This window comes from Tympanuchus pallidicinctus, unplaced genomic scaffold (genome assembly GCF_026119805.1).
Source record: "Tympanuchus pallidicinctus isolate F22 unplaced genomic scaffold, pur_lepc_1.0 scaffold31, whole genome shotgun sequence".
NCBI lineage: Eukaryota > Metazoa > Chordata > Aves > Galliformes > Phasianidae > Tympanuchus > Tympanuchus pallidicinctus.
In genome coordinates, this window is record NW_026294749.1 from 10907991 (window position 1) to 10930860 (window position 22870).

General features: G+C 39.4%; 1 long non-coding RNA gene across 5 annotated transcripts in view; it reads left to right on the plus strand.

Annotated features, from left to right (window-relative positions):
* Positions 1-22870, plus strand: part of LOC128087882 (uncharacterized) — a 237654-nt gene that overhangs the window by 160098 nt on the left and 54686 nt on the right. For 4 of the 5 annotated variants that reach the window (XR_008210054.1, XR_008210058.1, XR_008210056.1 and 1 more), the window contains one exon: positions 19563-19705. The exons of the other annotated variant lie outside the window; for it this stretch is intronic. This is a non-coding gene — a long non-coding RNA (uncharacterized LOC128087882). The remainder of the gene's footprint in view (positions 1-19562; positions 19706-22870) is intronic. 5 annotated transcript variants of the gene reach the window in all.

A 22870-nucleotide genomic window follows, 5' to 3' on the forward strand; every position in this document is an offset into this window, starting at 1 on the left:
TTTTTGTCCTTTGAATTTAAAGAAATTTAAGTATAAATGTAAATATATTTGTTTACATGATATTTTCCATGACAGTTTTGGAGAAATTTAAATGAATGGCCCATGATATTCCTTGCTAAGAATTCCAGATGCTTTGGATATAACATGTTGCAAGAATTACAAGTACCTATGCTATTTTGGTATGTGCTTTGTAGGATATGATATCTAAGAATAAATGGAAGCCGTTTTCTGCAGGATGCAGAATTAGTGTTGTTATCAAAGAAATCAAATATCTAGTTTTGGGAAACTTTTCTTTTTGTACATTGTCTTCCTGGCACTTATGTAGTCTTTGTTTTGAAAAGATGGAGATTTCATATTAGAATATATTACAGATTTCTACTTAAAATTGGTTTAATCATTGTTGGTTTTTTTTCTTCCCGTTGCTGTAAGTTTGTCTTAAACTCTAAAGCATTGTTCATTCTTTGTGTTCTTTCTACCTTTTCAATGGAAAAAAAAAAAAAAAAAAAAAGGTTAAGAACAAATAAGAACATATTTGTATATAACAAATAAGAATAAGAACTTTACCCAGCTTTAGATTTTCTTACGTACCTGTACGAATGGTATTATGACAGTTCACAAATAAGAAGGGAGAGAATAAGCTGGCAATGTATTTTCCACTGATACAAGTTAGTCTTTAGATTTAGTCAGTTTAAACAGTTTCCTTAAATGGTGGTGCAGTATAAAATGGTTGTTTATAGATATGCACATGTACTTAAACCCAATAACTGTCAAGCATTTGCATGTTAATGAAGTGTTACAGCTTTAAGCAGTGGCTAGCAAGCAGGAACTGTAGAGATAGGATTGATACTAAGGATCTCAAGTAAACTGCCATTAGATGTAAATAGAGAATACAGCTTCTATTGACTGGCAGAGACACTGTTTGTTACTGACACTTTTTTTTCTAACAGATACACAGCAAAACTAAGTTCTTGCTGGCTTCAACCATTTCATTTTTTCACCAGAATAAATCTCTATTGAGGATGTAAATGAATACGCTTCTTTCTCAGACAGACAGCAGAACTCATAAGGGAATAATTACAAGTCTAATACAACTCTCAGTGTCATCAGCTGAATGATTCTTGGATTCAAAGTCCCGTATGAGTTCCTAAGCTTTTTAAAACAAAGCCGAAATAGCGTGAGTTTTAAATTCTGTTTTCATTGGAAGATCAAAGAAAATACTATGGTATTATGGTGTACTTTCATTTGTATAGAAATTTGTGTATATAATAGCATACATTTGCTGAATGAGGTAAGAAAGAGAAAGAATGATGGTTTATTGGGCCTATATGAAGAGTTGTCTGTAGGGCTGGCAAAATCTACTAGAGGTTGCTCATCCATATATTTATTCTCTAGAAGGTTTTTTTTCGTGTGACCTGATGATACTGAGATTTCCTGGTGGGCTGGATTCTCTAGAATTGGATTGCTTGATGTCACTATTTGTTTTATCTTGTGCAGATTTTGAACATGTGAAATTCTTAAAAACTGCTGTGAAGATCTTATAGTCATCTTGTAGGCACAGGACCTGCTGTTGGAGCCCTGAAGCTGTCCTGCCTCCTGGCTGAACAAGCACTGGTCCCTCAGCTTCTCATAGTGCTCCAGCTCTCAGCCATCTTGGCAGCCCTCCACTGACTTGCATTTTGATATCTGTCTTGGGTTGGAGGGACACGTGGTGGGCTAAGATTGGGTGCTGAGTAGAAGAGGATAATTACTTCCCTTTTCTGTGCTCTGGCTCATCCAGCCCAGAATGTTGTTGGTCTTCTGTGCTTCCAGAGCCCACTATTATCTTTTGCTCAACTTGTGGCCCACCAGGACACCCAGAGTCTTCCCACAGGGCTGCTCCCCACCCAACCTTGTCCCAGCCTGTATAGCTGCAAGGGTGCAGGGCTGTGCATCTATCCATCCTGAATTTGGTGAGATTTCGGTTGCTCTGTCACTCCAGCCAGTGTAGGGTCCTCTGGATGGCACTTCTGCATTTCTCTAGACATAAGGGATCTCTGCTGATTTCCATGACTTTTCAAAGGCCGTAGAGAGAAGCCATGCTGTGAGAGCAACCACCTTTTTCTACATCACTGAACAGTCCATCTCCAAGGGCTGCAGTTGGATTGCGTGCAGCAGAGCTGAAACGATGGCTACTTCTGCTGCCCTGAAGTGAATTATTGAAGTGAGCAGAAGTGAATTATTATTTGTTAATTAAAGAAAAGGTTTGAGATCTCTTTTTGCTTGTTGAAGGTGGTGAGCCGTGCAGCCAGGCTCCACGAGGAGCTCTGGCTGCTGGCAGCTCCTCTGATCCAGTTTCTGTGGAAACAAGTGTTGGATCAGCAAATGTGATGTATGCGAGAATAACAACACACAAGTATTGACTTTCTGGATACCTGAGTTACTCCTGTGGTCACAAACTGCCTGCCTTCAGCTGCATGTCTTAAGTTGCACTCAAGGAGCAGATCGAACAGATCTCCTGCTTTGGCTTTTAAGCCCATTGTTTGTAGGAAACTAAGAAGTGCTTTAATGCGTGGCATATGAGATAACACTGCTGTAGAGATGCTGGTCAACCAGAGCTTAGTTCAGCCTCTCTGTTCTACTAATGCTAAGTGCCATGGCTGAGTGTTGCATTTGTTAACTCTTTGCAAGCGTAGGACAAGAATTGCCATTATGGCAATTCCCATAGAGGAGAAGAAGGCAGAAGGTCCCTACAGACTTGGGGAGTGGTGGTATTGACAGTATAATTTTTCTTTCCTTATCCCTTTTTCTCTGCCTTCCTTCAAAAAAATCCTATTTAATCATAATTAGTAGTGCTGTGCAAAAGGCTGTATTCAGCCTATTTTAGTTCAGGCAGAAATGAAGGGGAAAAGCATTACGGCACAATTGTGTTCAACGTTATTGTAAATGTCAGACCATAAACCTGGTGGTCAAGAATCATTTTCTAGCATAAGGCTAGGCCTATAATTAGTGGCTATTGAGCTTTAAAATTGTGAACCTACTGTCCCATGAATGTGGATTTAGCTCTTCTTGCTATGTAGATAATGGCAAAATTGTTCTTACTGTGTGAGCAACAGCCAAATTTCTTCATTGGCCACTTACTAGATGGACTTCTTTTAAACCTTTTTGTTTTATATAATCCTAGACACTTTTGTGTATTGTGATTTAATTACACAATAAATAGAAATGAATTTAACTTTCAGAGGGAGGTGTGAATAAAGAGTTTGCATCTGAGAAAAAGAACTTAAAGTCATGTCTATTGAGCAGCAGTAGGATGAAAATCTCAGTGTGCCTGACAGTGATGTATTCTGTTGCCCTTGCCATCATTCTAAGAAGACTTTGCAGAGCTCAGTGAGCTTTGGAGAGCTATGTTTGTTTTTATAATAATTCTTTCTGCCTTTCTTTCCCTTTTAAAATTTTTATTTTATCAATTACTCTGGATCCTAATGCCATTAAACACAGCTTGTCAAACTACTAACATATACCAGAGAAACTGTTGGCTCCTTCAGTTTGACCTGCTGAAAATTGGCCCTGTTGTCCAAACCTGCAGCCAGGGATTGATGCGGTGTGGGAAACCTGAGCTGTGCTTCCTCTCCTAAAGAGCATGCTGCCAGAAAAGCAACATTGTTAGAGACCCCAGGGCTGTTTCCACAAGCCAGAAGAGTTACTTCTGAATGGGATCCCTCACTGTCGTGCTACCTTCTTGCATTGCCCTGCAGCTTCTGCAACAGTATCACAGTGTGTTGCTGAAATTGGTTTTGCTTACAGAAGTTGCATTTCACTGAGATTCTGTGTGTTACTGAATCATCCTTCATAAACTCTGCTTTCCTATGGTATTTTTCCTAGAAAATGAGCTTCTGACTTATTTCTCAATTTACTTGCTTTCTGACTCAAATGCTCTTTAGAGCAGCAACGTTGCCTAGAAAATGTATTTTCTACAGTCAGAGCACATTGACATTGTAAGCAGAGGACAAACAACTTTAATTTGTGTAGTTTGAAAAAATCTTTCCTTGACTCTTACCTCTGGTTGTCAGTTAAAATCATGTCTCGGCACCAGTGATAGCTGCAGTTGTTGATTTTGCTTAAAAACCCGTGTTGTGTCAAAACCCAAAGCAATCCTGTTTCTTTTCAGTGCGCTGATACTTCCTGGCAATTCATAAACTCATAAGACCTCTAAACTAATTCTTAACCGATGTTCATACTATAGCTCAATACAAATTGTGTTTACACAATGGCATTAAAAAAGAACTGTGCTATACTTTTTTTTTCTTAAGTTTCAACACATTGGTATATTCTATGCATACTGCAGGACTTGTGGGAGGAGGTGGATGCCTCAGAGAAGAATACAGCATTAGTTGAACGACGGTTATTAAAAACCATGCAGAAGCTTCAAAGGACTGCTTGGCTTCTTTTGTTGCTCCAGGAGGTATGGGCTGCAGAAGGGTTTGTAGAACCCCTTTTTTCACTTTCATGCTTGCCTAGGGGTGAGTTTTCCCCTCATGAGTGCTATATTCTTGTGAGTGATACACTGGCTGTGTTCAGGCCGAGTCTACTGGCGCTTGGTGGAGTAGGCAAACATGGCAGCATGATGGACCTTATCAGCAGAAGCCAACAGACAAGCTCAGACCTGGTTTGTAGAAAGCTTGCTAAGCTATGACTAGGATTCTCAGGAGATGGCTTCTTTCCTACCAATGAAGATGAAGAGATACACCAAACTTGTTTGTGGATATGCCCATAATCAGAGGCACTTTAAGTGGCTCTCAGTTTCTCTGTCCAGTTTGTACTGCCATTTAAATAGACTGTGAAGCAATAAATATCTCATCCTTTGTACTCTCTAGTCCAAAGGCCGACACAGGATGGGGAGGCTTTGAAGGGGCACAAGAAAAGTAGAGCCAAAGTAAACACCAAGAAGGAGAGAAGTGAGGAAGAAGCAGAGGGAGTATTGGGAATCTGTCAGGTGCAGAGAAGGCCCTCTGACATAATTGATTTGTTACAACACTTAGCATACAGCAATAAAAAGAGCTTTTCTATCCCAAGGGGCATTATGTTTGCAATTGCACTGTGCTCCTGCTGGGAAGATTATGTTCCATGTCTGAGTTATGGCAAACTGGAATCGTTTTGTAGTAACTGTATTTTTTAACAAATGTGATTTTAAACTGAAACATCATACTGTTTGTTCTCACCTTATGTTAATTAAAAAAAAAAAGGAAAAAAAAAAGCAGTGTGCTGCAGGTGTACTGCAGGTTTGGTTGGATTACTAAGCCTCCCTGATTGGCTTCTTACATCCCAAGAACATATTGAACACATGCTCTGGTGCTGTTCAAAGGCCCTGGGAGAGGCAGGGGCTGATTGAAAGCTCTGTTACACTGAAGGGAGTGACCAGAGTAGAACAGCTGCTATAAACCTGCTGAACGTTTTCATTTATAAATAATTTTATATACTATCTGGAACAGAAATAGTGCAAACGTTTACAAAAGTTGTAGCTGAGATTCAGGTTGAACAGTAAGCGTGAAATATTATTAAATAATTACCAGATTTTAAAGGTCTCTCTAGTGTCTTAAAGACAGATGCTTAGGTTAGAGACATTTTAATTGAAACACATTTCTTTCCTTACAGTGTGCTTGTCTAAGGTTCACCAGGGTCTCCCATAAAGTTCTTGACATTATCCAAGAATCATGCTGTGATTCAGCCTAGGACAGTATATTCATTAGATACAAGGTTCTCCTTCTTCATGGGCAGGAAGCAATGTTTCCCTCTTCCCTGAAAAATTTTTCCTCATAAACCCTTCTCCCCCTGTATGTAGAGGTAATAAACAGATTGGACTGATCAAGAAATTGTTTTTATTTCAGATGGAATATAGCTAAGTAGTTCATGGACCCATTTCCCAAATCTTCTCTCCAGTTTCAATGGAGCAGATCCAACCTTCAGTGGAGGCCTGGCTGGAATCAGTCTCAGAGGCCACCATGGGAAGGGCACAAACCACAGAAGGATAAATGTTTCTTCCCTTCAGGATGCTGCTGTTCAATTGAAAAACAAAACCAAACACATTTTTGCAGTCTGTAGAAAAGAAAACCTTAAGTTTGCTCAGTAACAGACGACCTGGCTTTCTCCTGCTTGCTTGGCTTTTTCATGGTCTTATTTGGACTTAGTGTCTATTGGTACCATTGCATCCGAGCCGGTGTGGGCTGGATGAGATGTGTCTGTTTTGGAGAAACTTGGTGAAGGTCTCTCTCCTTTGTATGCATTTACTGCCCCCAGTGATGAACAATGTAAACTCTTTCTGCTTTGAGTATCCTTTGACAGGGATTTTTATCTGTTTTCTTAACAAATTTCTATTTGAAAGATAAAGTGAAAGGAGCTGTGAATATCCCTTACGACTCATATGACTCTGTGAGCAACAGAGCAATAACTAAATGACTAAACATGTGGATGCTCAGTGTACACTAGCTGGACATTTAATGGAAATATTGTAGGAAAGAGACTGTAAACCTACAAACTTCTGCTACTTCTGTGTTCTGGGCATGGATCAACTATGTGTGTGCTGACATGCATCTTTTCAGTTAAGTGCATTACAGCTTAATCTCTTTCTGGAAATTTGGTAGTGAAGGCAGGTAGAATTGAAAGACTTATAGGTATTTGTCAGGTATAATGGATCAATTGACATATGGGGCAGATATTTATCACATAGAAGCAGCACTTAGGTTATAAACTGGCATAGTTCTTGTAGGAGTTCCTGTCTCTTCTGTTGAAGTGGGTGGAAATCTTATGTGCTAGTTAATGAAAAGTTAGTGGCAATCACTGGAAAGCAGCCATAAAGAAGGATTTCTGGGCAACTGTTTTTATGCTGAGCAGGCAGGCCTCTGATACAACTCTGTATCTCATTTGTTGGCATAATTTACAAGGAATTAAATATAACTTGCCTTACTTTATACTGGGTACTTAAAATACTATTTTCAGACTACAACATAGTGGCTTGATTTAATGGCGTTTGCACTCTTGAGCATCTGACAACTGCAATATATTTGTATTACAGCTTCACTGTATTAGCAGTCCATGAAATGGTTGCCTGGGTATTGTATTGTAGTTACTTTTCAGACTTGAGTTCTCACTTTCTTCTGAGGGCTCAAATTTTTGTGTTGGGCTTTGTCCTCCTGACAAGATACTGAAAGAAAAGCTGGGAAACTGAAATCTAGAACCATTAATACCTGGGTTTCCAAAAACAGATGCTAATTGGCATATGACTTCTTCATCAACTCCTTTTTCCTTCAGTTGTGATAATGCAAATGGCATGTTTATATGTATGTCTACCTTTTGGTCTCCTTGACTGCCTGATGTGTGTGAGCTCATTCTGCAGGCTTTTGCTCCATCAAGGCACTAAATAGCCCTCTCTTGGATCTATTCCATTGTGTATTTTAACAAAATCTCTAGGAATGCACTGCTTTTGAGATGCATGTGTCTGTGTTCAGAGAACAGGTTCAAAAAGTTCTGGGAACAAGGGCTGATAGAATACTGTGTGCATGTAGCACCTAATGAGCCCATAGGCTTTGCATGTTTAGGAACCATGTAGCAAGTATTGCTTGTGATCTTTTTTTCTGTGCACTGGCTGAATTTTCACAAGCTCTGAAAATTAAATCCCACTTCAAGAAGAAATTGATTTGCCTTTGGGTTTTTTCCAGGCCTGTTATTTATTTATATATTTATTTTGCTTCTCTCTAATCCATCTTCGTAAGTGGTTTAAGAGAAAAGCTGACACACTCTTACCTCTGCCATCACCAGTGGGTGCTATTCTGAAAGTGTACAGTGATTTTAATGAATTTTGTGGTTCAAAGTTAGACACTGAACCTGAACTGAAAGCATTCACCAGTGAAAAAAGGATAGGCCTTTATTGATAGCTAGTCAAAAATGAAGACTTAGCTGTAATTATTTACAAATCAATTAATGGACCTTTCCTCTAACACCCTATCCGTCAAAGACTGGCTAAGAGCGTAGGAGAGCCTTGATAAGAATACACCATGAAACAAAATCAATTGTCTTTTGTCATTCTGACAGAAGTGAGCTATACATGTAGATGAACCCAGAATGCAATAGGAGTATGTCCACAGGCTGGAAGATAACCCAATTTCATAAAACCAAGGTTGTCATAACAATGTTTTCGTAATTGATGGCAAGATTAGAAGTTATCTAACATCATAGTGGCAAGAATCAAAAGCACTTCAGGTGCAGCAATGCAACTCTTTAAAGCTAGATTTACTTCCTCAACTTGTCAGCTAATATAAAGAAACTACATGTGTAGCACATGCTTTTAAAGTCATACATTTTATAATTCAGATTTGAGGTTGAAGTTACGATGATCTTCATACTGTAGATATGTAGACATACTGCAGAATGTCTCCACAAAAGAACAATAGGAATAAATCTTAAAAATCCTTCAAAGTAGCACATGAAAACATGTGAACTACTTCAGTAATTATTAGCAGAGTCCTAAGATACAGTTGGAACAATTTATTTAAATGAGACGACTGAAAACTGTCAGTTGTAGCAAATATTAGTTGTTCGTGCAATGGTACCATGTGTAATTCTCAAGAAATTTTCAGAATCTTGACTTTTTTCTTGCACTCAATCAGTACTCTGGTTTGTGTTTCCAGCTGAGCAGTACATATTCCACAGCCTTGCATTTAGCGTAACTTCATTCCACTCAAGCATTCCTTATCTGCTGCCTCATCTCCTTGAGCTGGGCCTTCCTTAGGCTGCTTTTGGAGAAGCCTGAAAAAGACACCACTGCACACCCACCCACCCTCTCTCCACCTGCCAACTTGTGTTGATTCAAGCTGTAACATACTTTCTGCATTTCCACAGACTAAAACCCAAAGCAATGTGCTGCTCTGTCAGAGGCTTGGGTCCTGGCATAGGGTGAGTTTTGAGAGCAAATCACTGTGGCTAGGAGTATGTGATGAATGTTAGAATGAATGATAACCAAGTGCTTATTTTTAAATAGTCTTTGTACCGTTAGACCACGAGACGTTAAAAGAGTGGAAAATGAGGGTCTGCCATCTGTTGTGTGTTCGTGTACAGCATTCCCAAGAAGACTCCTCGATGCTTTCTAAGTGCTTGTAGTTCCCAGAGATACTAAAGATGAAGAATATTCAGTGCAAAAATGAATGTACCAAAAGAACAAAAGTTGGGAGAACTGTGGTTTCCTTGGTGACCATAACTCACAAGTTAATTAGCATGTCAGATGAACTTAGCTGCTCATTTTTTGTTTCCCTCTACTTATTTTCATTAATATATTTTTTAAATTTTAATGCTTTTCTTACCTGCTGTATTTCACATATATGTATTTATCTATCATTGTCCCCACCTGCAGCACCCCACTGTACTGTCCAAAGACTACTTCTTTTCCTTTCCCCATACTCTCTCCAGGTGAAGCAGAGAGGATGGGGCATGTGGGGGATTGCAGAATTGAAAAGTAGCATCCTAGCATCTCCCCTGAAGTAATTCCCCTCTGAGAAAATAATTGCATCTTCTGTGAGAAACCAAACTCTTCATTTAAACTTTTTCCACTTCTCATGTATCAAAATGACATGGTGATGTGACAACGTTGTAGACAGGCAGTATCATGGGAAAAAATAGCTTGTTTTCAGTGCATTTGACACAAACTTACTATTTCCTTCTTTAATATGAAAATAACTTCAGGTCTGCTTTCTGACATACGCCGTAACCTTGGCATTGGCCCAGGAATGCTGACGGAAGTTGGAACTGAGGTGTGGTTTGTTTTGTTTTTTCTTTCTTTTCTCCTCCTGGTTTTGCCCATGGTCATGGACTGACATATGTTTATTGGAAACAAACAAACAAACAAACAAACAAACAAATCTTTATATGTTTTCTAGTCAAGAACCATTTGCTCCAGGGTAAATTTGACTTAGACTATGTGCTATTTGGATATAGCACAGCAACAGTAATCAGCAGTGACTGTCTTGTGTAGCAGTTTTCCTTGGAGGCACACCTGTTCTACGTGATTTGCTTCTTGTAGCTTAAAAACATGCTGTGCTTCTGGTATTTCTATCCTATTTAGTCTGTTGATCAATAGTTAATACTGCTGGGGAAGAAATGCGTGTCTGCAAAGTAGTTTCAAAGTGCATTTGAAGTTTTCCTATGTGCGCACCTCTGATTTCTGGTGGCTTTTTAAACAGAAGACACAGTGTTCATACTGTCTAATTTAGATGTAGCTGTTATTAGGAAATCCAAATTTTAAGTCCTAACTCAGTGAAGAAAAGATGGTGTTTACTTGAGGTTAAGACATCCCTCAAATAAATAGTGTGAACACCTAGCAAGGAATTCTATTAAAAGCATTTGCTACCTTCTTAGAGTCCACTGAAGGTATCTGGAATACATTGTTATTTAGACAAATGTAGCAAAGTCTTTCTCCTGAGGCAAATCTTATTTACTGATTACCATCTTTATATTTTTTTTTCCAATTTACATCTTTTCCCAGTTAAGATTTGTTTGCCCTGCCTGCACATCTTGGAGCGATACAGTGTGTGATAACTAATGCTGAACTTCTGTTTGCAGAATAAAAGATTATACATATAAGCTCTGTATGTGTAAATGAGATGTGGAGGAAGAAGATGAGGCATTTGGACAAAGTAAGGGATGCTGTTCTTTTTTGAGTGAGACAAAATGTACCTGAATATCAATTCCAAATGTTGCTCCAGAAATGGTTGGACTGTCATGATTTTGTATTCGCTTCTGTCTTTGATCAGTTTATCTGTAAGGTTTCAAACAAATGAATGACGTACTTAGGCATCAAAAGTGTGTGTACCTGGGACAGATGTGAATCAATGATCTCCTCAGATCCAAATCCTGATGCGTCAAGCTAAACAGACTAAAAATACCACATTATGAGAATGTAAATCTTAGCTGACCAAGTAAATGGTTCTCCATGACTCAGGGAAGTTCATTTGGCATTTTTAATTGTGATTTCCCCCTAAATTACTGCGATAGTACAGAACTTCTAAACACGCTCAGAAGAGCCTGTCTGCAAACAGCAATCTTAATCCCTTTTTGAAAAGCTACCTAAAATATTTTGGTATCCAGATTTGCAGATGAAATCAAGAATATTTACATTCCTGTTATATTTCTGGTGCTCAGAATACAGGGAATCCAAACAAGGTTATTGTTCCATTTAGTTTGATATTCATGCAGTAGGTCACCCTTTTTGACAGGCTTCTAGGTTTCCATTTTAGATCTATGCTTGCTGAATCCCCATGATTTATTGAAAATATTAAACATTTTTATAAATAATGATATTTCACATAGAATGACCTGAAGATCCAGCATCTCTCCTTAACATCCCAAGGAAGAAAAGCTGCTGGCAGCAGAATAGGAAATTGAAATATAAATTTGTATTGTAAATTGCATACAAGTGCAAAATGGTGTGAGGTGATGTAACTTTCTCTTGTAAAGTGTGGTAAGAAGGAAAAATGTGAACTGTCTTATGGTTAAACAGAGTGATACATGATTAACATTGGCCAGTTTTTTTTATGGCATTTCTTTCAAATTGTAGTATTTTTAATTGCTTAATAGCATAGCCAGCCTAAAGATGGCTTTTACACAAAGGAAAAGAAATTTTCCCTGCCCCTCACAAAATTCCCTAACTGTATGTAGGTTCTAGTCAGTGTTTCTATTAGTGATAGAAAAATTGTTTTCTCCATCTGTATCCCCTTTGCACAAAGTTAGCTGTAAGTCTTATTTCCATCTCTACTGCTCAGGACTACAAGAGATATACTAATACATATGCAGGAGACAGGAATTGAGCACTAGTTCTAGAAAAAAAAAAAAAAAAGGAAAAAAAAATAGGAAAAATAGCATAGGATTAAGAAAAAAGTAGAAATTGAAGACAGTGGAGAAGGTAAGTAGAAATTATGGGAAAAGTGTATGAAGGAACAAAAGAAAAGGCAAATATCAAATTCTAAAGTTTTGTCAAAATAACGTGTGCCACAGGCTGTGCAACTTCTAGTTTTTGGGATAGGAAAGATGTTGCTGTTGCTTATACATGAGCTGATAGGTAAATTGAATCAAATGAAAACAGGAACGTAGAATAAGTACTGAAGTTTGAGGTCAGGTGCCACAGCCTTAAGAGAGAGCTTAAGAATTACAGGTTGTCGAACTTGCTGATACGTGCTTGTGACTCAGGAGTTCCCATACAGAACTGTTGGTAGCTGTGCTTGGCTGTCAAAAACTTGTTAAGCTGGCTTTGGTCTAGTTCTTATTTTGTGCCCCAAAGTGACTTTGTAGATACAAACTGAAATGTGCAAATACCTGCTTAATCTGATGCCTCAGTAGATAACTAGATACCTTTTCTAGCAAAAGTTTATGTTTATCTGTGTTCCCTTGAGGAGAGGAATAGAAGGAGAGAAGGTTTTAGAAAGTAAATAGATGTTTTAAATTACTCTGTGGCATTGAACCAGTGCAAATCTTTTTATGATCAATTCCTGCATTCAGAAATTGGATTCACCTTACTAGGTGGACGTGCACAGAAATCATGATGAGAAGATTTCTCATGTCAGCCCCAAACAAGTACATAATGCTGCCTCACAACTTTGAGGGTTTTCTGTCCATCTTGACATTCTAACTTGGGATTCCTAGGGAAGAGTAACGATATCACTGGTGGTGTGATACAATTAGCAAAAGTGAGTAACAAAGGTCTTAAATGCAATCATTGTAAGTTTTTGTCAAAAGTCGTTATTTAAATATAAAGGCATGAAGGAATACATTTTCAAAGTATTGCCTGGAGGATTGGGTGTACATTTTTCTTTGTAGCGAGAGGAGTAGTACATTTCAGACCTTGTTCTGTGTTAGAAAGTGCTCAGCAGATGAGATCTGAGGGCATGCAAGTTTAGAAAAAATTGCTTTAGGAGGTCCAGATTGAACCTTAAAAGCTATATGTAGTCCTCAAAGCCTGGCTTGCATATTCACTTTCCCTGTCATTTCAAGGTGAGGAGAAGGTCACTTGCTCACAGGCTTTTCATTAATGTTGAAAGGAAATCAAAAGAACAATCAGCTCTCAAACGATGGTTTGAATTTCTTGGTATCACTGTCGTAAATAATTGTGTGTTAGCAAGTTAGACATAGCTTTAGGGCTGCAGTTAAATTGCTGGCATACATGCCCATTGCACTAAGGTTGGACTGCTCTGGTTTATGTGTAGCACTTGTAGTTGTTTGAGCAGCATTTAGAAATGTTGTTTATTCTTTCTGGAAATAAAGGCTAGATGACAAGTGGGTGAACAAATAGTTTGCAATTGTTCCTGCCATAGAGAAACCTATCTGTTTTATTCCTTATGAACTTCTTTCACCTCAGGATTGCTTTTAAAACATTACACAAACAAGTGAGGGGTGCCTTTTAGCCAGCTGCCTTAGCCATTCCCTTTGAAGCAGGTGTGCTACATGAGCCTGCCAGCACAGACATCAGTGAGTTCTCATGTGCCTTTGGCTTATTAGGAGTAATGCTTGCTACTTTTCGTTTTGTTGAAAGCCAAAGCTATTATAATGCAGGTCCTCTTTATCTGCTGAGACAGAGAGAAATGTAGCCCTAACTAAAATTAAGCTGAGCACAGTTTACCCAAATGTGTGGATCACAATAGAGCAGAAGATTTCCCCATCCAAGAAGCCAGGCTCAAGAGCTACTTGCACATCCCCAAGTGGATCAAGGGCTTCTCAGGTGAAAGAAATTGGGAACTGAGGAACCTTTGCTGAGCAGCTGTTGCTGATGAGATAGAGGTTATCTGTGAAGTACTGACCATGAAGAGTTAGTGCTATGTGGTTACCAGCTCTGAGCCTGGCTGAATTGGATCATACCCCTTCTGTTTGCTGATGTGTAGTGCAAATCAGCTGTGTTGGTTCTGATGCATTTTTAGCTGTTCAGGGATGAAGTGACGGGTTTAGGCAGAGGTGTGGTTTCTGATGGTAAGGCTGCTTTGTTCATGGTGACAATTGGGAGTGCTATGGTGTGACAACTAAGGAACAAGTGATGTGAGAGCAAAAGCTCTTTGTCTAGCAGCTGTTCCTTGGATAGTAGGGCTGCTGGAAAACCTCTGTACCAATGTTATGGAAGCATCAGCGTGGAGGTGGGACTGGGGGCTGCAGAGGGAGGGAGGGAGAGGAAAAGAGATGAATCCTATGCAGCTCAGTTGCAGGAAAGGAGTAGAAGAGAGAATGCAAAGAAATGGTGGGACGGGGTCCCCTGCTCAAAGGAGGGATGAGATCTGGGATATAGCTTGGGAGGGGGGTATGGAGATATGCAGCAGTTATGTGGGCAAGCATGGGCAGGCACTGCATTGTACCTTAAAGAGCGTAAAACAACAAGCAGAATCACAACAGAGAATGTAAAACCTTGCAAATAAATACCCTGCACTGAACATGCATTATTTAGTGCTCGCATTGACCTAGAGGCTATTCCAACTCATTGTATTTAGCAATCAAATTGTTGTGCCCCCCTTCTGAAAGTTGTGACCGATCTATCCATCCCAGTTCTTTGTCTTCTCTAAATTTTGCTTCTAGAAGCAATCAGTGCTTTGGCTGAGCTGCTAGCCACATGTCACAGAACTAGCTGCACTCCCCAGCAAGACCAGGGTGCAGGACAGGAATCCCTGTTGCCGCCCCTGTTTTGCTGTAAGAAGTTGGTTGATGTTTCTGTTGTGGGATTAGATGGGTGAAGGTTGTGAGCACAGCATGTATTCTTGGCTTTTGTGCTTATAATGAGACCAGTAATGCTACAGAGTGAATAGTCCTTTGGCTGTTCTTTCAAGGTGTGGAATAGTAGGATTTAAAGAAAATACACATTAAAAAAAAAAAAAGATCCCTTAACAATGCTTTCAAGCATAAGGTCTTAGCACCTATCTGTTGAAAAATTTGAGAGAATCAGGGTGAAAGGGCTGTTGAAATATTCAGAAGTAAGCATATAAAAGACTGTCTAGGCATATGCAGTCCTGTGTGTAAATCAGAGATTGTTTATTGTGAGAGCATATTCTCAAAGCAGCTGCTCACAATGGCTTGTTGTACCAGTTTTACAAGATTTTCTGAAGAAAATCAAGATACCAAACTTAGTTTGCTGCCAGAGTTTGTTTCACACAGAAGTCCTACGTTTTGCACCCTATGCTGGCAGGCTTTGTGCTTTCAGAAAGAACTTTGTTTCTCTTTCTTGATCAGGAATAGATCCAAGAATAAATGAAGGGGGAGAAGAATATTTCTTTGCAGTTTTGTTTTCTTTTCAGAAGCTGGAAGTTAGGAGGGAGGAATACTAGAAACTGAGGTAAGGGTTTTTAGCCACAGACTGTGAATCGTGTATTAAAACTCCCCACCATGTGTTCAGAAGGGAATTGAACACAAGGAGCTAGGCGATGTGCAAGGTCTCTTTCCACCCAGTTTTGGCAGTGCTGCTGGGATGTACGGGGTACCCTTTCCTTGATGTTGTGTGTGATTAATCATCTTGAAATAACACGTGGGAGAAAACAGATCTGCAGCTTATTTTCAGAAAGTTTCGTATTAAAATCCCCTGTTCTTTTCTCCATCCCTTGCACCTTTTCCTCCTCTTCCTCACCTGAGGGCTGCAGGTGACTTCTGCGTGCAACATGTTTTCTCTGATCAGCTCCTTGAAGGCTAAACCCCTGATCTTCTGTAAAAATGCCACTCCTCATTAATGTTTTATGAACTGAGCTTATTAACCTGACTTTCATTTTGTGTAAACTGTAATTAAAATGTATGAAGAACTTGACTTGCATTTGCCCTTCTGGGTTGATTGTTTGGTCTGCCGTAACAGCATCCATCAAGATCATACCAATGGGGTTTTTTTGGTTGTTGTTGGTGTTTTTTTAAGGGAGACTTGAATCATTTAATGGGGGACAACTGGAGCCCAGGAATGCCTTTTCCTTTTGGCAAGACTTCTGCAGCCATGTGTATATACTGTGGACCTCTGGCTGGAAATGCAAAGAGCGAGTTCAGCTCACAGCCTGTTCTAGAAAAGTCAGTACACTCTTTCTCTCCAGATATCTGCTTTTTAGGTGATGTTTTAAATTCCTTCTGCCCTTTCTTGGGGGCACTGGTGAAGAAGGTAGAAAGGAGTGATGTTACTTGTGACTCTACTTGAAACATTTCTCTAGTAGAGAATTCTCAGATACTGAAACTCAAGGACAAATGTGGTAGGAGCCCAAACAGACTGCTGAATGTCAGAGATGTGAGGCAGACTGGGAGAGTCACTCACTCAGGCAGTCCAGCTATTGTAACAGTTGTGCACATTTGTGGATAGATAAATCTGTGATAGAAGCCTTTTTCTGCATTTATACCTGTCTAAAGGCAGCATACCACAGGTAAAAGCCACTGCTCAGCATGCCACCAGGTTTTCCTCCATAACTTAAAAAAAAATTATGACTTTTTTTAACACTTAAATTTTAAATTCTGTGATCCTCATGTATTACATGGCTGAACTTCCTATTGATAAAGAGTCAAGGGAACTGTTTTGAACAACGTGATTGTTAAGCTTGGGTGTTGTTGATAGCTGTGACTGTGATGCTGATGCTTGCAGTAGATGGCAACTTTCGCCATCTTAGTTCAGTCATTCAGAGGTGCTTCTTTTCTCTCTCTCTCTTTTTTTATTTTTTTATTTTTATTTTATTTTTTTTATTTTTTATTTTTTTTTAGTGCCTGATCTGATTATCTCTGCTTCTGCTGCTTTACACTGCACTGCATGTGGTCTGCTTTTTACAACCCAGGATTCACACAATGAATGTAAGGCTCCGTGCAGTCGCCCTTGTAGTTTTAATCTCCCCTTGCCCAGGTTTTGAAAGGAAGGCTGGTGCGCCTTTATGCCTGGATTAATGCTGGTATGTGACTTAATTAATTAAATAGCATAATCCATCCAAAGAAACCTGTTTCTCTCTCCTCAGATTGCTGTTCCTCATTTCTCACACAGTAAGGCTGTTTCTTGTGATGCACATAATCGAGGGTACCTCTTCCTCAGCAGATGGAAAGCTGCCTTTTAGCCACACTCGTGTATAAATTGTTTGGGGGCAGATGTTTGTCAGGGATGCTTTTTCCTTTCCTGAGAGGAAGGTTAACAAAATATTTAAACTGTAACATACTTACAGCCTGCGTGCACAGGGTTTGTTTAAAGGAGGAGAGGGCTATTTATGGAAAGCATGTGGTTTACTTTTTTCCCCCAAAGTGGGATTGTTGCTCTGGGGTTTGGCATGCCTGGTCTGTAGTGTATGTGAAACGAGGAGAGGAAGCTTTTGGGAAACCTTCCCTACATTTAAGTCCACTTTCTCACATCCAGGTGAGAAAACTTAGCGATGGTTGTGTTTTACGTGCTCATGTTTTTGCAATTAGCTTTTGAGTGGTATTTTTAATCTTTTACAATCAAACAATTCATTTGTTTCCTCCATGGTAGCTGTATGCTGATAATTTAAATTAAGTGCAAATTACGGGTGCTGATTAGGAGTGATAGGAGGAGATGACATTGCAGCCCTTGCGAATGCTTCATTGTAATAAAATGTCAATTTTAAAGTTCATTTCATTGCATTTAAAGTGAAGTGTTTAAAGTAAGTGTGGATAGCTGGAAAAGTTGCCATGCTGCTTAAAAAAGATTATATGATCAGATGAGATACTTGGTTGTCAATTATGGCTCATCAGGAAACATTAGTCTTTGATGCATGGCATCTGAGGAGGATGGTTTTACTTTTCTGGGTCTTTTAGCACTTGTGTTTTGTAGTTTCAGGATTGAGTCATACACTCAGCTTGTAATATTGGCAAGACTGCCACCATGTTTCATGGACCAAAGCAAATCAGTTCTTTGCTTCATCTTGAAGGAGTCTGTGATGTCCTCTTCCACAAATCTGAACGACAACTCACATTGTTGTGTGCATCTCAAGCCTTTACATGTCATGCTGCATGCCCTACATCTAGAGGCTCATGCTCATCTCCAAAGGATGCTGCAAGTCCTGCTGAGAGTGGCCATACCTTCCTGCCCAAGTGGGGAGCGTGATGAACTCAATGCAGGAGAGCCATAGGAAGCTGGTGGTGCAAAGGGTTGTGCTGTGCAACATGAACTTTTTGCCCATGCACAAGCTTAGGGGACAATTCCAGCATAGGTGCAGTACCTTACAGTGAACTTTGAATACGCTTAGATTTTTGCTTGGACCATTAAGCCCTTTCATCTAATGAAAATTACTTTCTTTTAAAAAGAAAAACATTAAAACAAATGATAAATGATTTTTCTTTTGCTCCGTAATGACTTTTTTTTTTTTTTTTTCTTTTTATCTGAGAGCTTTCAGAGTGCTTAGCCTTGCAAGTTCAGATTTCTTTTTCTAAATTGCTTTACAAAATCACAGGATGTTTCTGTGGTGAGTGTACATCTGTGCTGGCTTTCATTGAGCTTTGGAAATAGGTCAGGAATTAAAGCTCCGGCTTTGTGGTTCTGAGGAAAGCCCTTAAGAAACTCTCGCAGACATAAGAGGGTAAAGAGGGGTCACTAGAAATGCAGTTTGACCATGTATAGGCTGTGTGGTCTCTCTTGTGTGTGTGTGTGCACAGCTATACTCTATACACGTGCATATGTATGAGCTTTTGAAATGATGCTCTTCAGTGCTTGCTTAGAATAGACATTGCTAAAGAGGGGGAAAAAAAAAAAGGTGGCTATGGGAAATCAAGGAGATGCTCTGTGGTTATCTGTTGATGGTAACTCTTTATGCGTCTTGGGCTTAGCTCCATTGTTTTGTGCACCTATGTGGAAAAAAAACCAACAAAACAAAACAACAAACCTGTGTGAGGCTTGCCTTTACAGTGTGGCTGCATTGCCATGGAAACCAGCAGGCAACAAATCACTGCTGTGCCTGCCTGCGGGCAGAGAGGGTGCGGACAGACAGAGGTCAGGGGACTGGCATCTGCCCTGTGCTGCCTTCCTGCATCTTGAAAGTACTTTGAAGATGGAGGCAATGAGAAGAGGGATGGAGTTAAACCTGGACGTGGATTTTGTAGCTTTTCCTGCAATGTCTGAAGAAATTTAATAATAATAATAATTAAAGTCTTAAGGGAAAAAGTAAGAAAGCTAAAGAGAAATCAAGCAGAACAAGATCCAAGATTTGCTGTAAATGGAATTCCCCTGTTCTTGCCCTTCCACTCTTCCTAGGATCTTACATAGCAGGATTACCATGGGTGAGGTTTTTTCTTTGCAGCAGAAAGAAAATGGAATGGGAGGAGAGAGAAAATGGTCGTTGTTTTTGTGTTGGTTTTTTTCTTTTTTTTTTTTTTTTCTCCAAAACACATTTTTACTTTCCTTTGGCATAAGCAACTTCTTTCATCTCTCCCTAAGTCCCTAATTTATTAGTCCTGTGGGTGGTCTAGACAACCTCATAGCAGTGTAGCCTTTTTGCTATCCCAAAATATTAATTTCCAGGCATGCTTTGTAGGCAGGACACCTTCATGGTATTCTCAATTGTTCCTATTCACGTATCCACGTTGCTCTGACCGTCTCCTCCTCACCTTTCCCCTGACTCCAGGTCTCTCTGCATATGCAGAGGTGCAGCACAGCCCCTGGCTCTCAATACAATCTACAGATGAAGGAGGCAAAATAACAATTCCAGGCACTGTAAAGAGGACCTTTTTCTTTGATGAGGACATTGCTGGGTTTAACTAGCAGAAGGTAAGCATGGCTAGAGGATGACAAATCTGGGTGGAACGTAACTAACCATGGATATTATCAACACAGCCTCCAAGGTGTTTTTTCCTCTCTGTAGCTCCCAGCAGCCTTTCTGAGATTGCTGAATTAAACCAGACTACTTGGCTGGAAAGACAGACATACTAGGAAGATTTTTGGTACACGTTCATTTCTTCCCCATTCTGTCTTCCAAGCTATATGTGGAGCTTATGGGCAGCATGCAGTGTCAAAATATTTTAAGCATGGCCTCTTCCTACCTTGTACCCCTTTACCTGCTCTGTTTGACCCCAGCTCCTTCAGATGGCAGTGTAATGACAGCCTCGTGCAGTTCCCGGTGCAGTCTGTGTGCCAAAGCCAACCACAATTATGCCCTCAATTCCTGATCTGGGCAGCAGGGTGAAGGTGAGCAGACCTCACTGCCATGAGGTCACAGCAATGCTGTGCCCTTGGGTCCAGCTCCTAGCCACGTGTGGCTCATTGTCACATCTGTGTGTCACTGCTGATTGTGTCCTCACATGGTGATGCACTGATTGCTGTCGTCTCCTCTCTAAATGAAGATATCCTCCCCTCTTCATGTATTTTGTTACTGTGCATTTTTTGTTTGTTTGTTTGTTTGTTCTGTTTTTTTCTTCCAAATTATAAGCTTGTATCCCTGCATGCATCCTAGCAAAAAAGAAATGGGCTGATAAAGATTTAAATAAGCACTCTAAGAATGAGGATGACATTCAAGCTCAAAAAAAAAAAAAAAAAAAAAAATCTGAAAGTCGACTCTGTTATATTTTCTCTTCTTTTCTTTCAACTTCTAAAATGTCACTGCCAAGAGCAGTGACCACAGTGGTGAATGAAGCTATGGAAAAAGAGAGCTGTTTGTGTCGTTATAAGATCTAGTCCCCTCTGTTCTGAAAATGTGAGTCAGGGAAATGTGTGCACAAAAGTGCAGAAACAAATACCTGGTCTCCTTCTAGCATGAAAATACTTGGAATGCAAAAAGATTGTCTTTATGCATGTGCTTTGTTTATGAAGTGAATTGGTGAAATTTGGAATGCTTCTTAAAGAGGCCTTTTGCCATTCTTTCCCCATAGTCTTAAGTCATGCCTTTGCATAATGATGTAATCTATAGTGGGCAGAAAGAATTCAGCATAACTATGAATAATGGCAGTATTTGTGGTGAACTGGTCGTGACATTCTCACTTGAGCATTTCTCTTTGGGAACTACTTCTTCAAGTCATGAGGCTTGCAGTAACATCAAGAGAAAGAGCAGCACAAGAATAGCCTGGGTAAGGGAGAAAGAGGACACTTGTTTTAGAGAGTCCACCACAGAAGGAAAAGAAAGGAGTCTTGCTTGAAATACTGACATTTTTAGTTATCTCTTTGTGACATTCCCTCCACCACCACCACGTTTTCTATGTGTCTGCAGCCTTGTGCACAAAACTCACCGGAGTCCCAGTGAGGGGGAAAAACAACTTGCAAGAAACTAGGTGAGTAGGGTAATAAAAGGGAAGCATTAAGCTGATAAGAGCTTCTCAGCAGTGTTTAAAAACAAAGAAACGGACAGCAAACACAGCAACAAACAAAAGAAGCTGAAAAAAGACTGTGCTTTTAAACGTGCTGGAATCAAACATGCTACCCCAGATATAGATTCGTCTGGGCAGAGGAAGAAGGAAAATATGTTAGTTCTTAAGATTGTGTTTAAGTAGGAATAGAATGTAAACAGTGTCATGTCAGAATGAACTACATCCATCATGCCTCATTGGTGCCCATTGGTATCTTTGAAGGTTGGGTTTATAGAGGTAAGTTATTTATTATGTAGTAGACAGAAATGTGTGAAAAAAGCAGGCCTCCCCATTGTAACTTAAAAAGGCAAAGAAGCTCCTATGGATAAATACTTGCTGTTGTCACTATACTGTTATACAGGAATAGTTTGGGCACTAATTTTGAGTTAGAGCAGGTTTAAAGTACTGTGGTAATGCTGATTGGATGTGTAGGGTGCAATTGCTTTCTGCAAAAATACATTTACAGGAAGACAAGTTAAATGGAAAACAAGTATCTGTGGTTCAGGGCAGAAGAATTATTAATGTTCCAGTGACTTTTGTAAACTTAATATCTGGGAAGTCAGTTGTCAGTTAAGAAAGTCACAAGTACTCAGGCTTGGTTTAAATTCAGTCTCACAAAATTTGTTTGAATATGTGAGTAGGAATCCAAATATTGCAGTGATAGAAGAGCTTAACACTCATTAAATTCTTACGTGTTATTTACAGGACACTGGGAACAGTTGAAGAAGCAGAAAGTTATACTGTTCTTCTCTGGTGTAAAATATTACTGAAAAAGTCATCAAGAGGAGCATAAAATTTGATTTATAATTTTAAAAAAGTGATATGAGAACACTTGGCACTGTGTCCTTTGTGCTACATAAGAGATTCTTCCAATATATGAAAAAATAACGGTCCTCAGAGAGGAGAAAAGAAAACCATGTCAAATATGGTACTTTTCTGACTGTGCTGTGAATTTCTGCAGGGATTTTTCAAACACAAAATGAATTATTCTAAACAACAGTAGCCTTATTTTCAAGATTTCACAAATTTACACAAAGCATATTAAAATGGTGTACTTTGTTCTGAAGTGCAGTTGATCCATAGTTAAAAGGGTTGAAGTTAACCTCATAAGCTGGTATAGCGAGGGTATGTTAGAAACTGTTAGTAGTAATGAGTCTGAAATGTGGCCTCTAGTCTTCAAAGGGGTTTGAAAAAGTAGTTTCACACAGCAAATGATCCAACTTCTTTCAAATACATTTTGCATTTTATCTGACTTGTAAGAATTTGTAACCAGAGACTATAGACCAATCACCCATCCAAAGTAAGCAGGGATATTAAATTAGCAGAGGAAGCAATCACCAGCTTTTTTTTTTTTTTTGTCTCATTTGTGTGACAAAAGTATATGGAAGTCCCAGCTGAAAGTAGGGGCTTGGGTTGTTTGGTCGTGTATAAAAGCAGTGTATGCTGCACAGTGAGAAAAGATTGCAGAGAGATATGCAGTAGATATGCAGTAAACTGTCTGACATGAGAAAGTTGTATGAAGAGTTTTGTGAGGAAGGAATAGGAATAATTACATAAAATTTATTTTGCTATGGTTAAAATCATGCAGATGATAGTC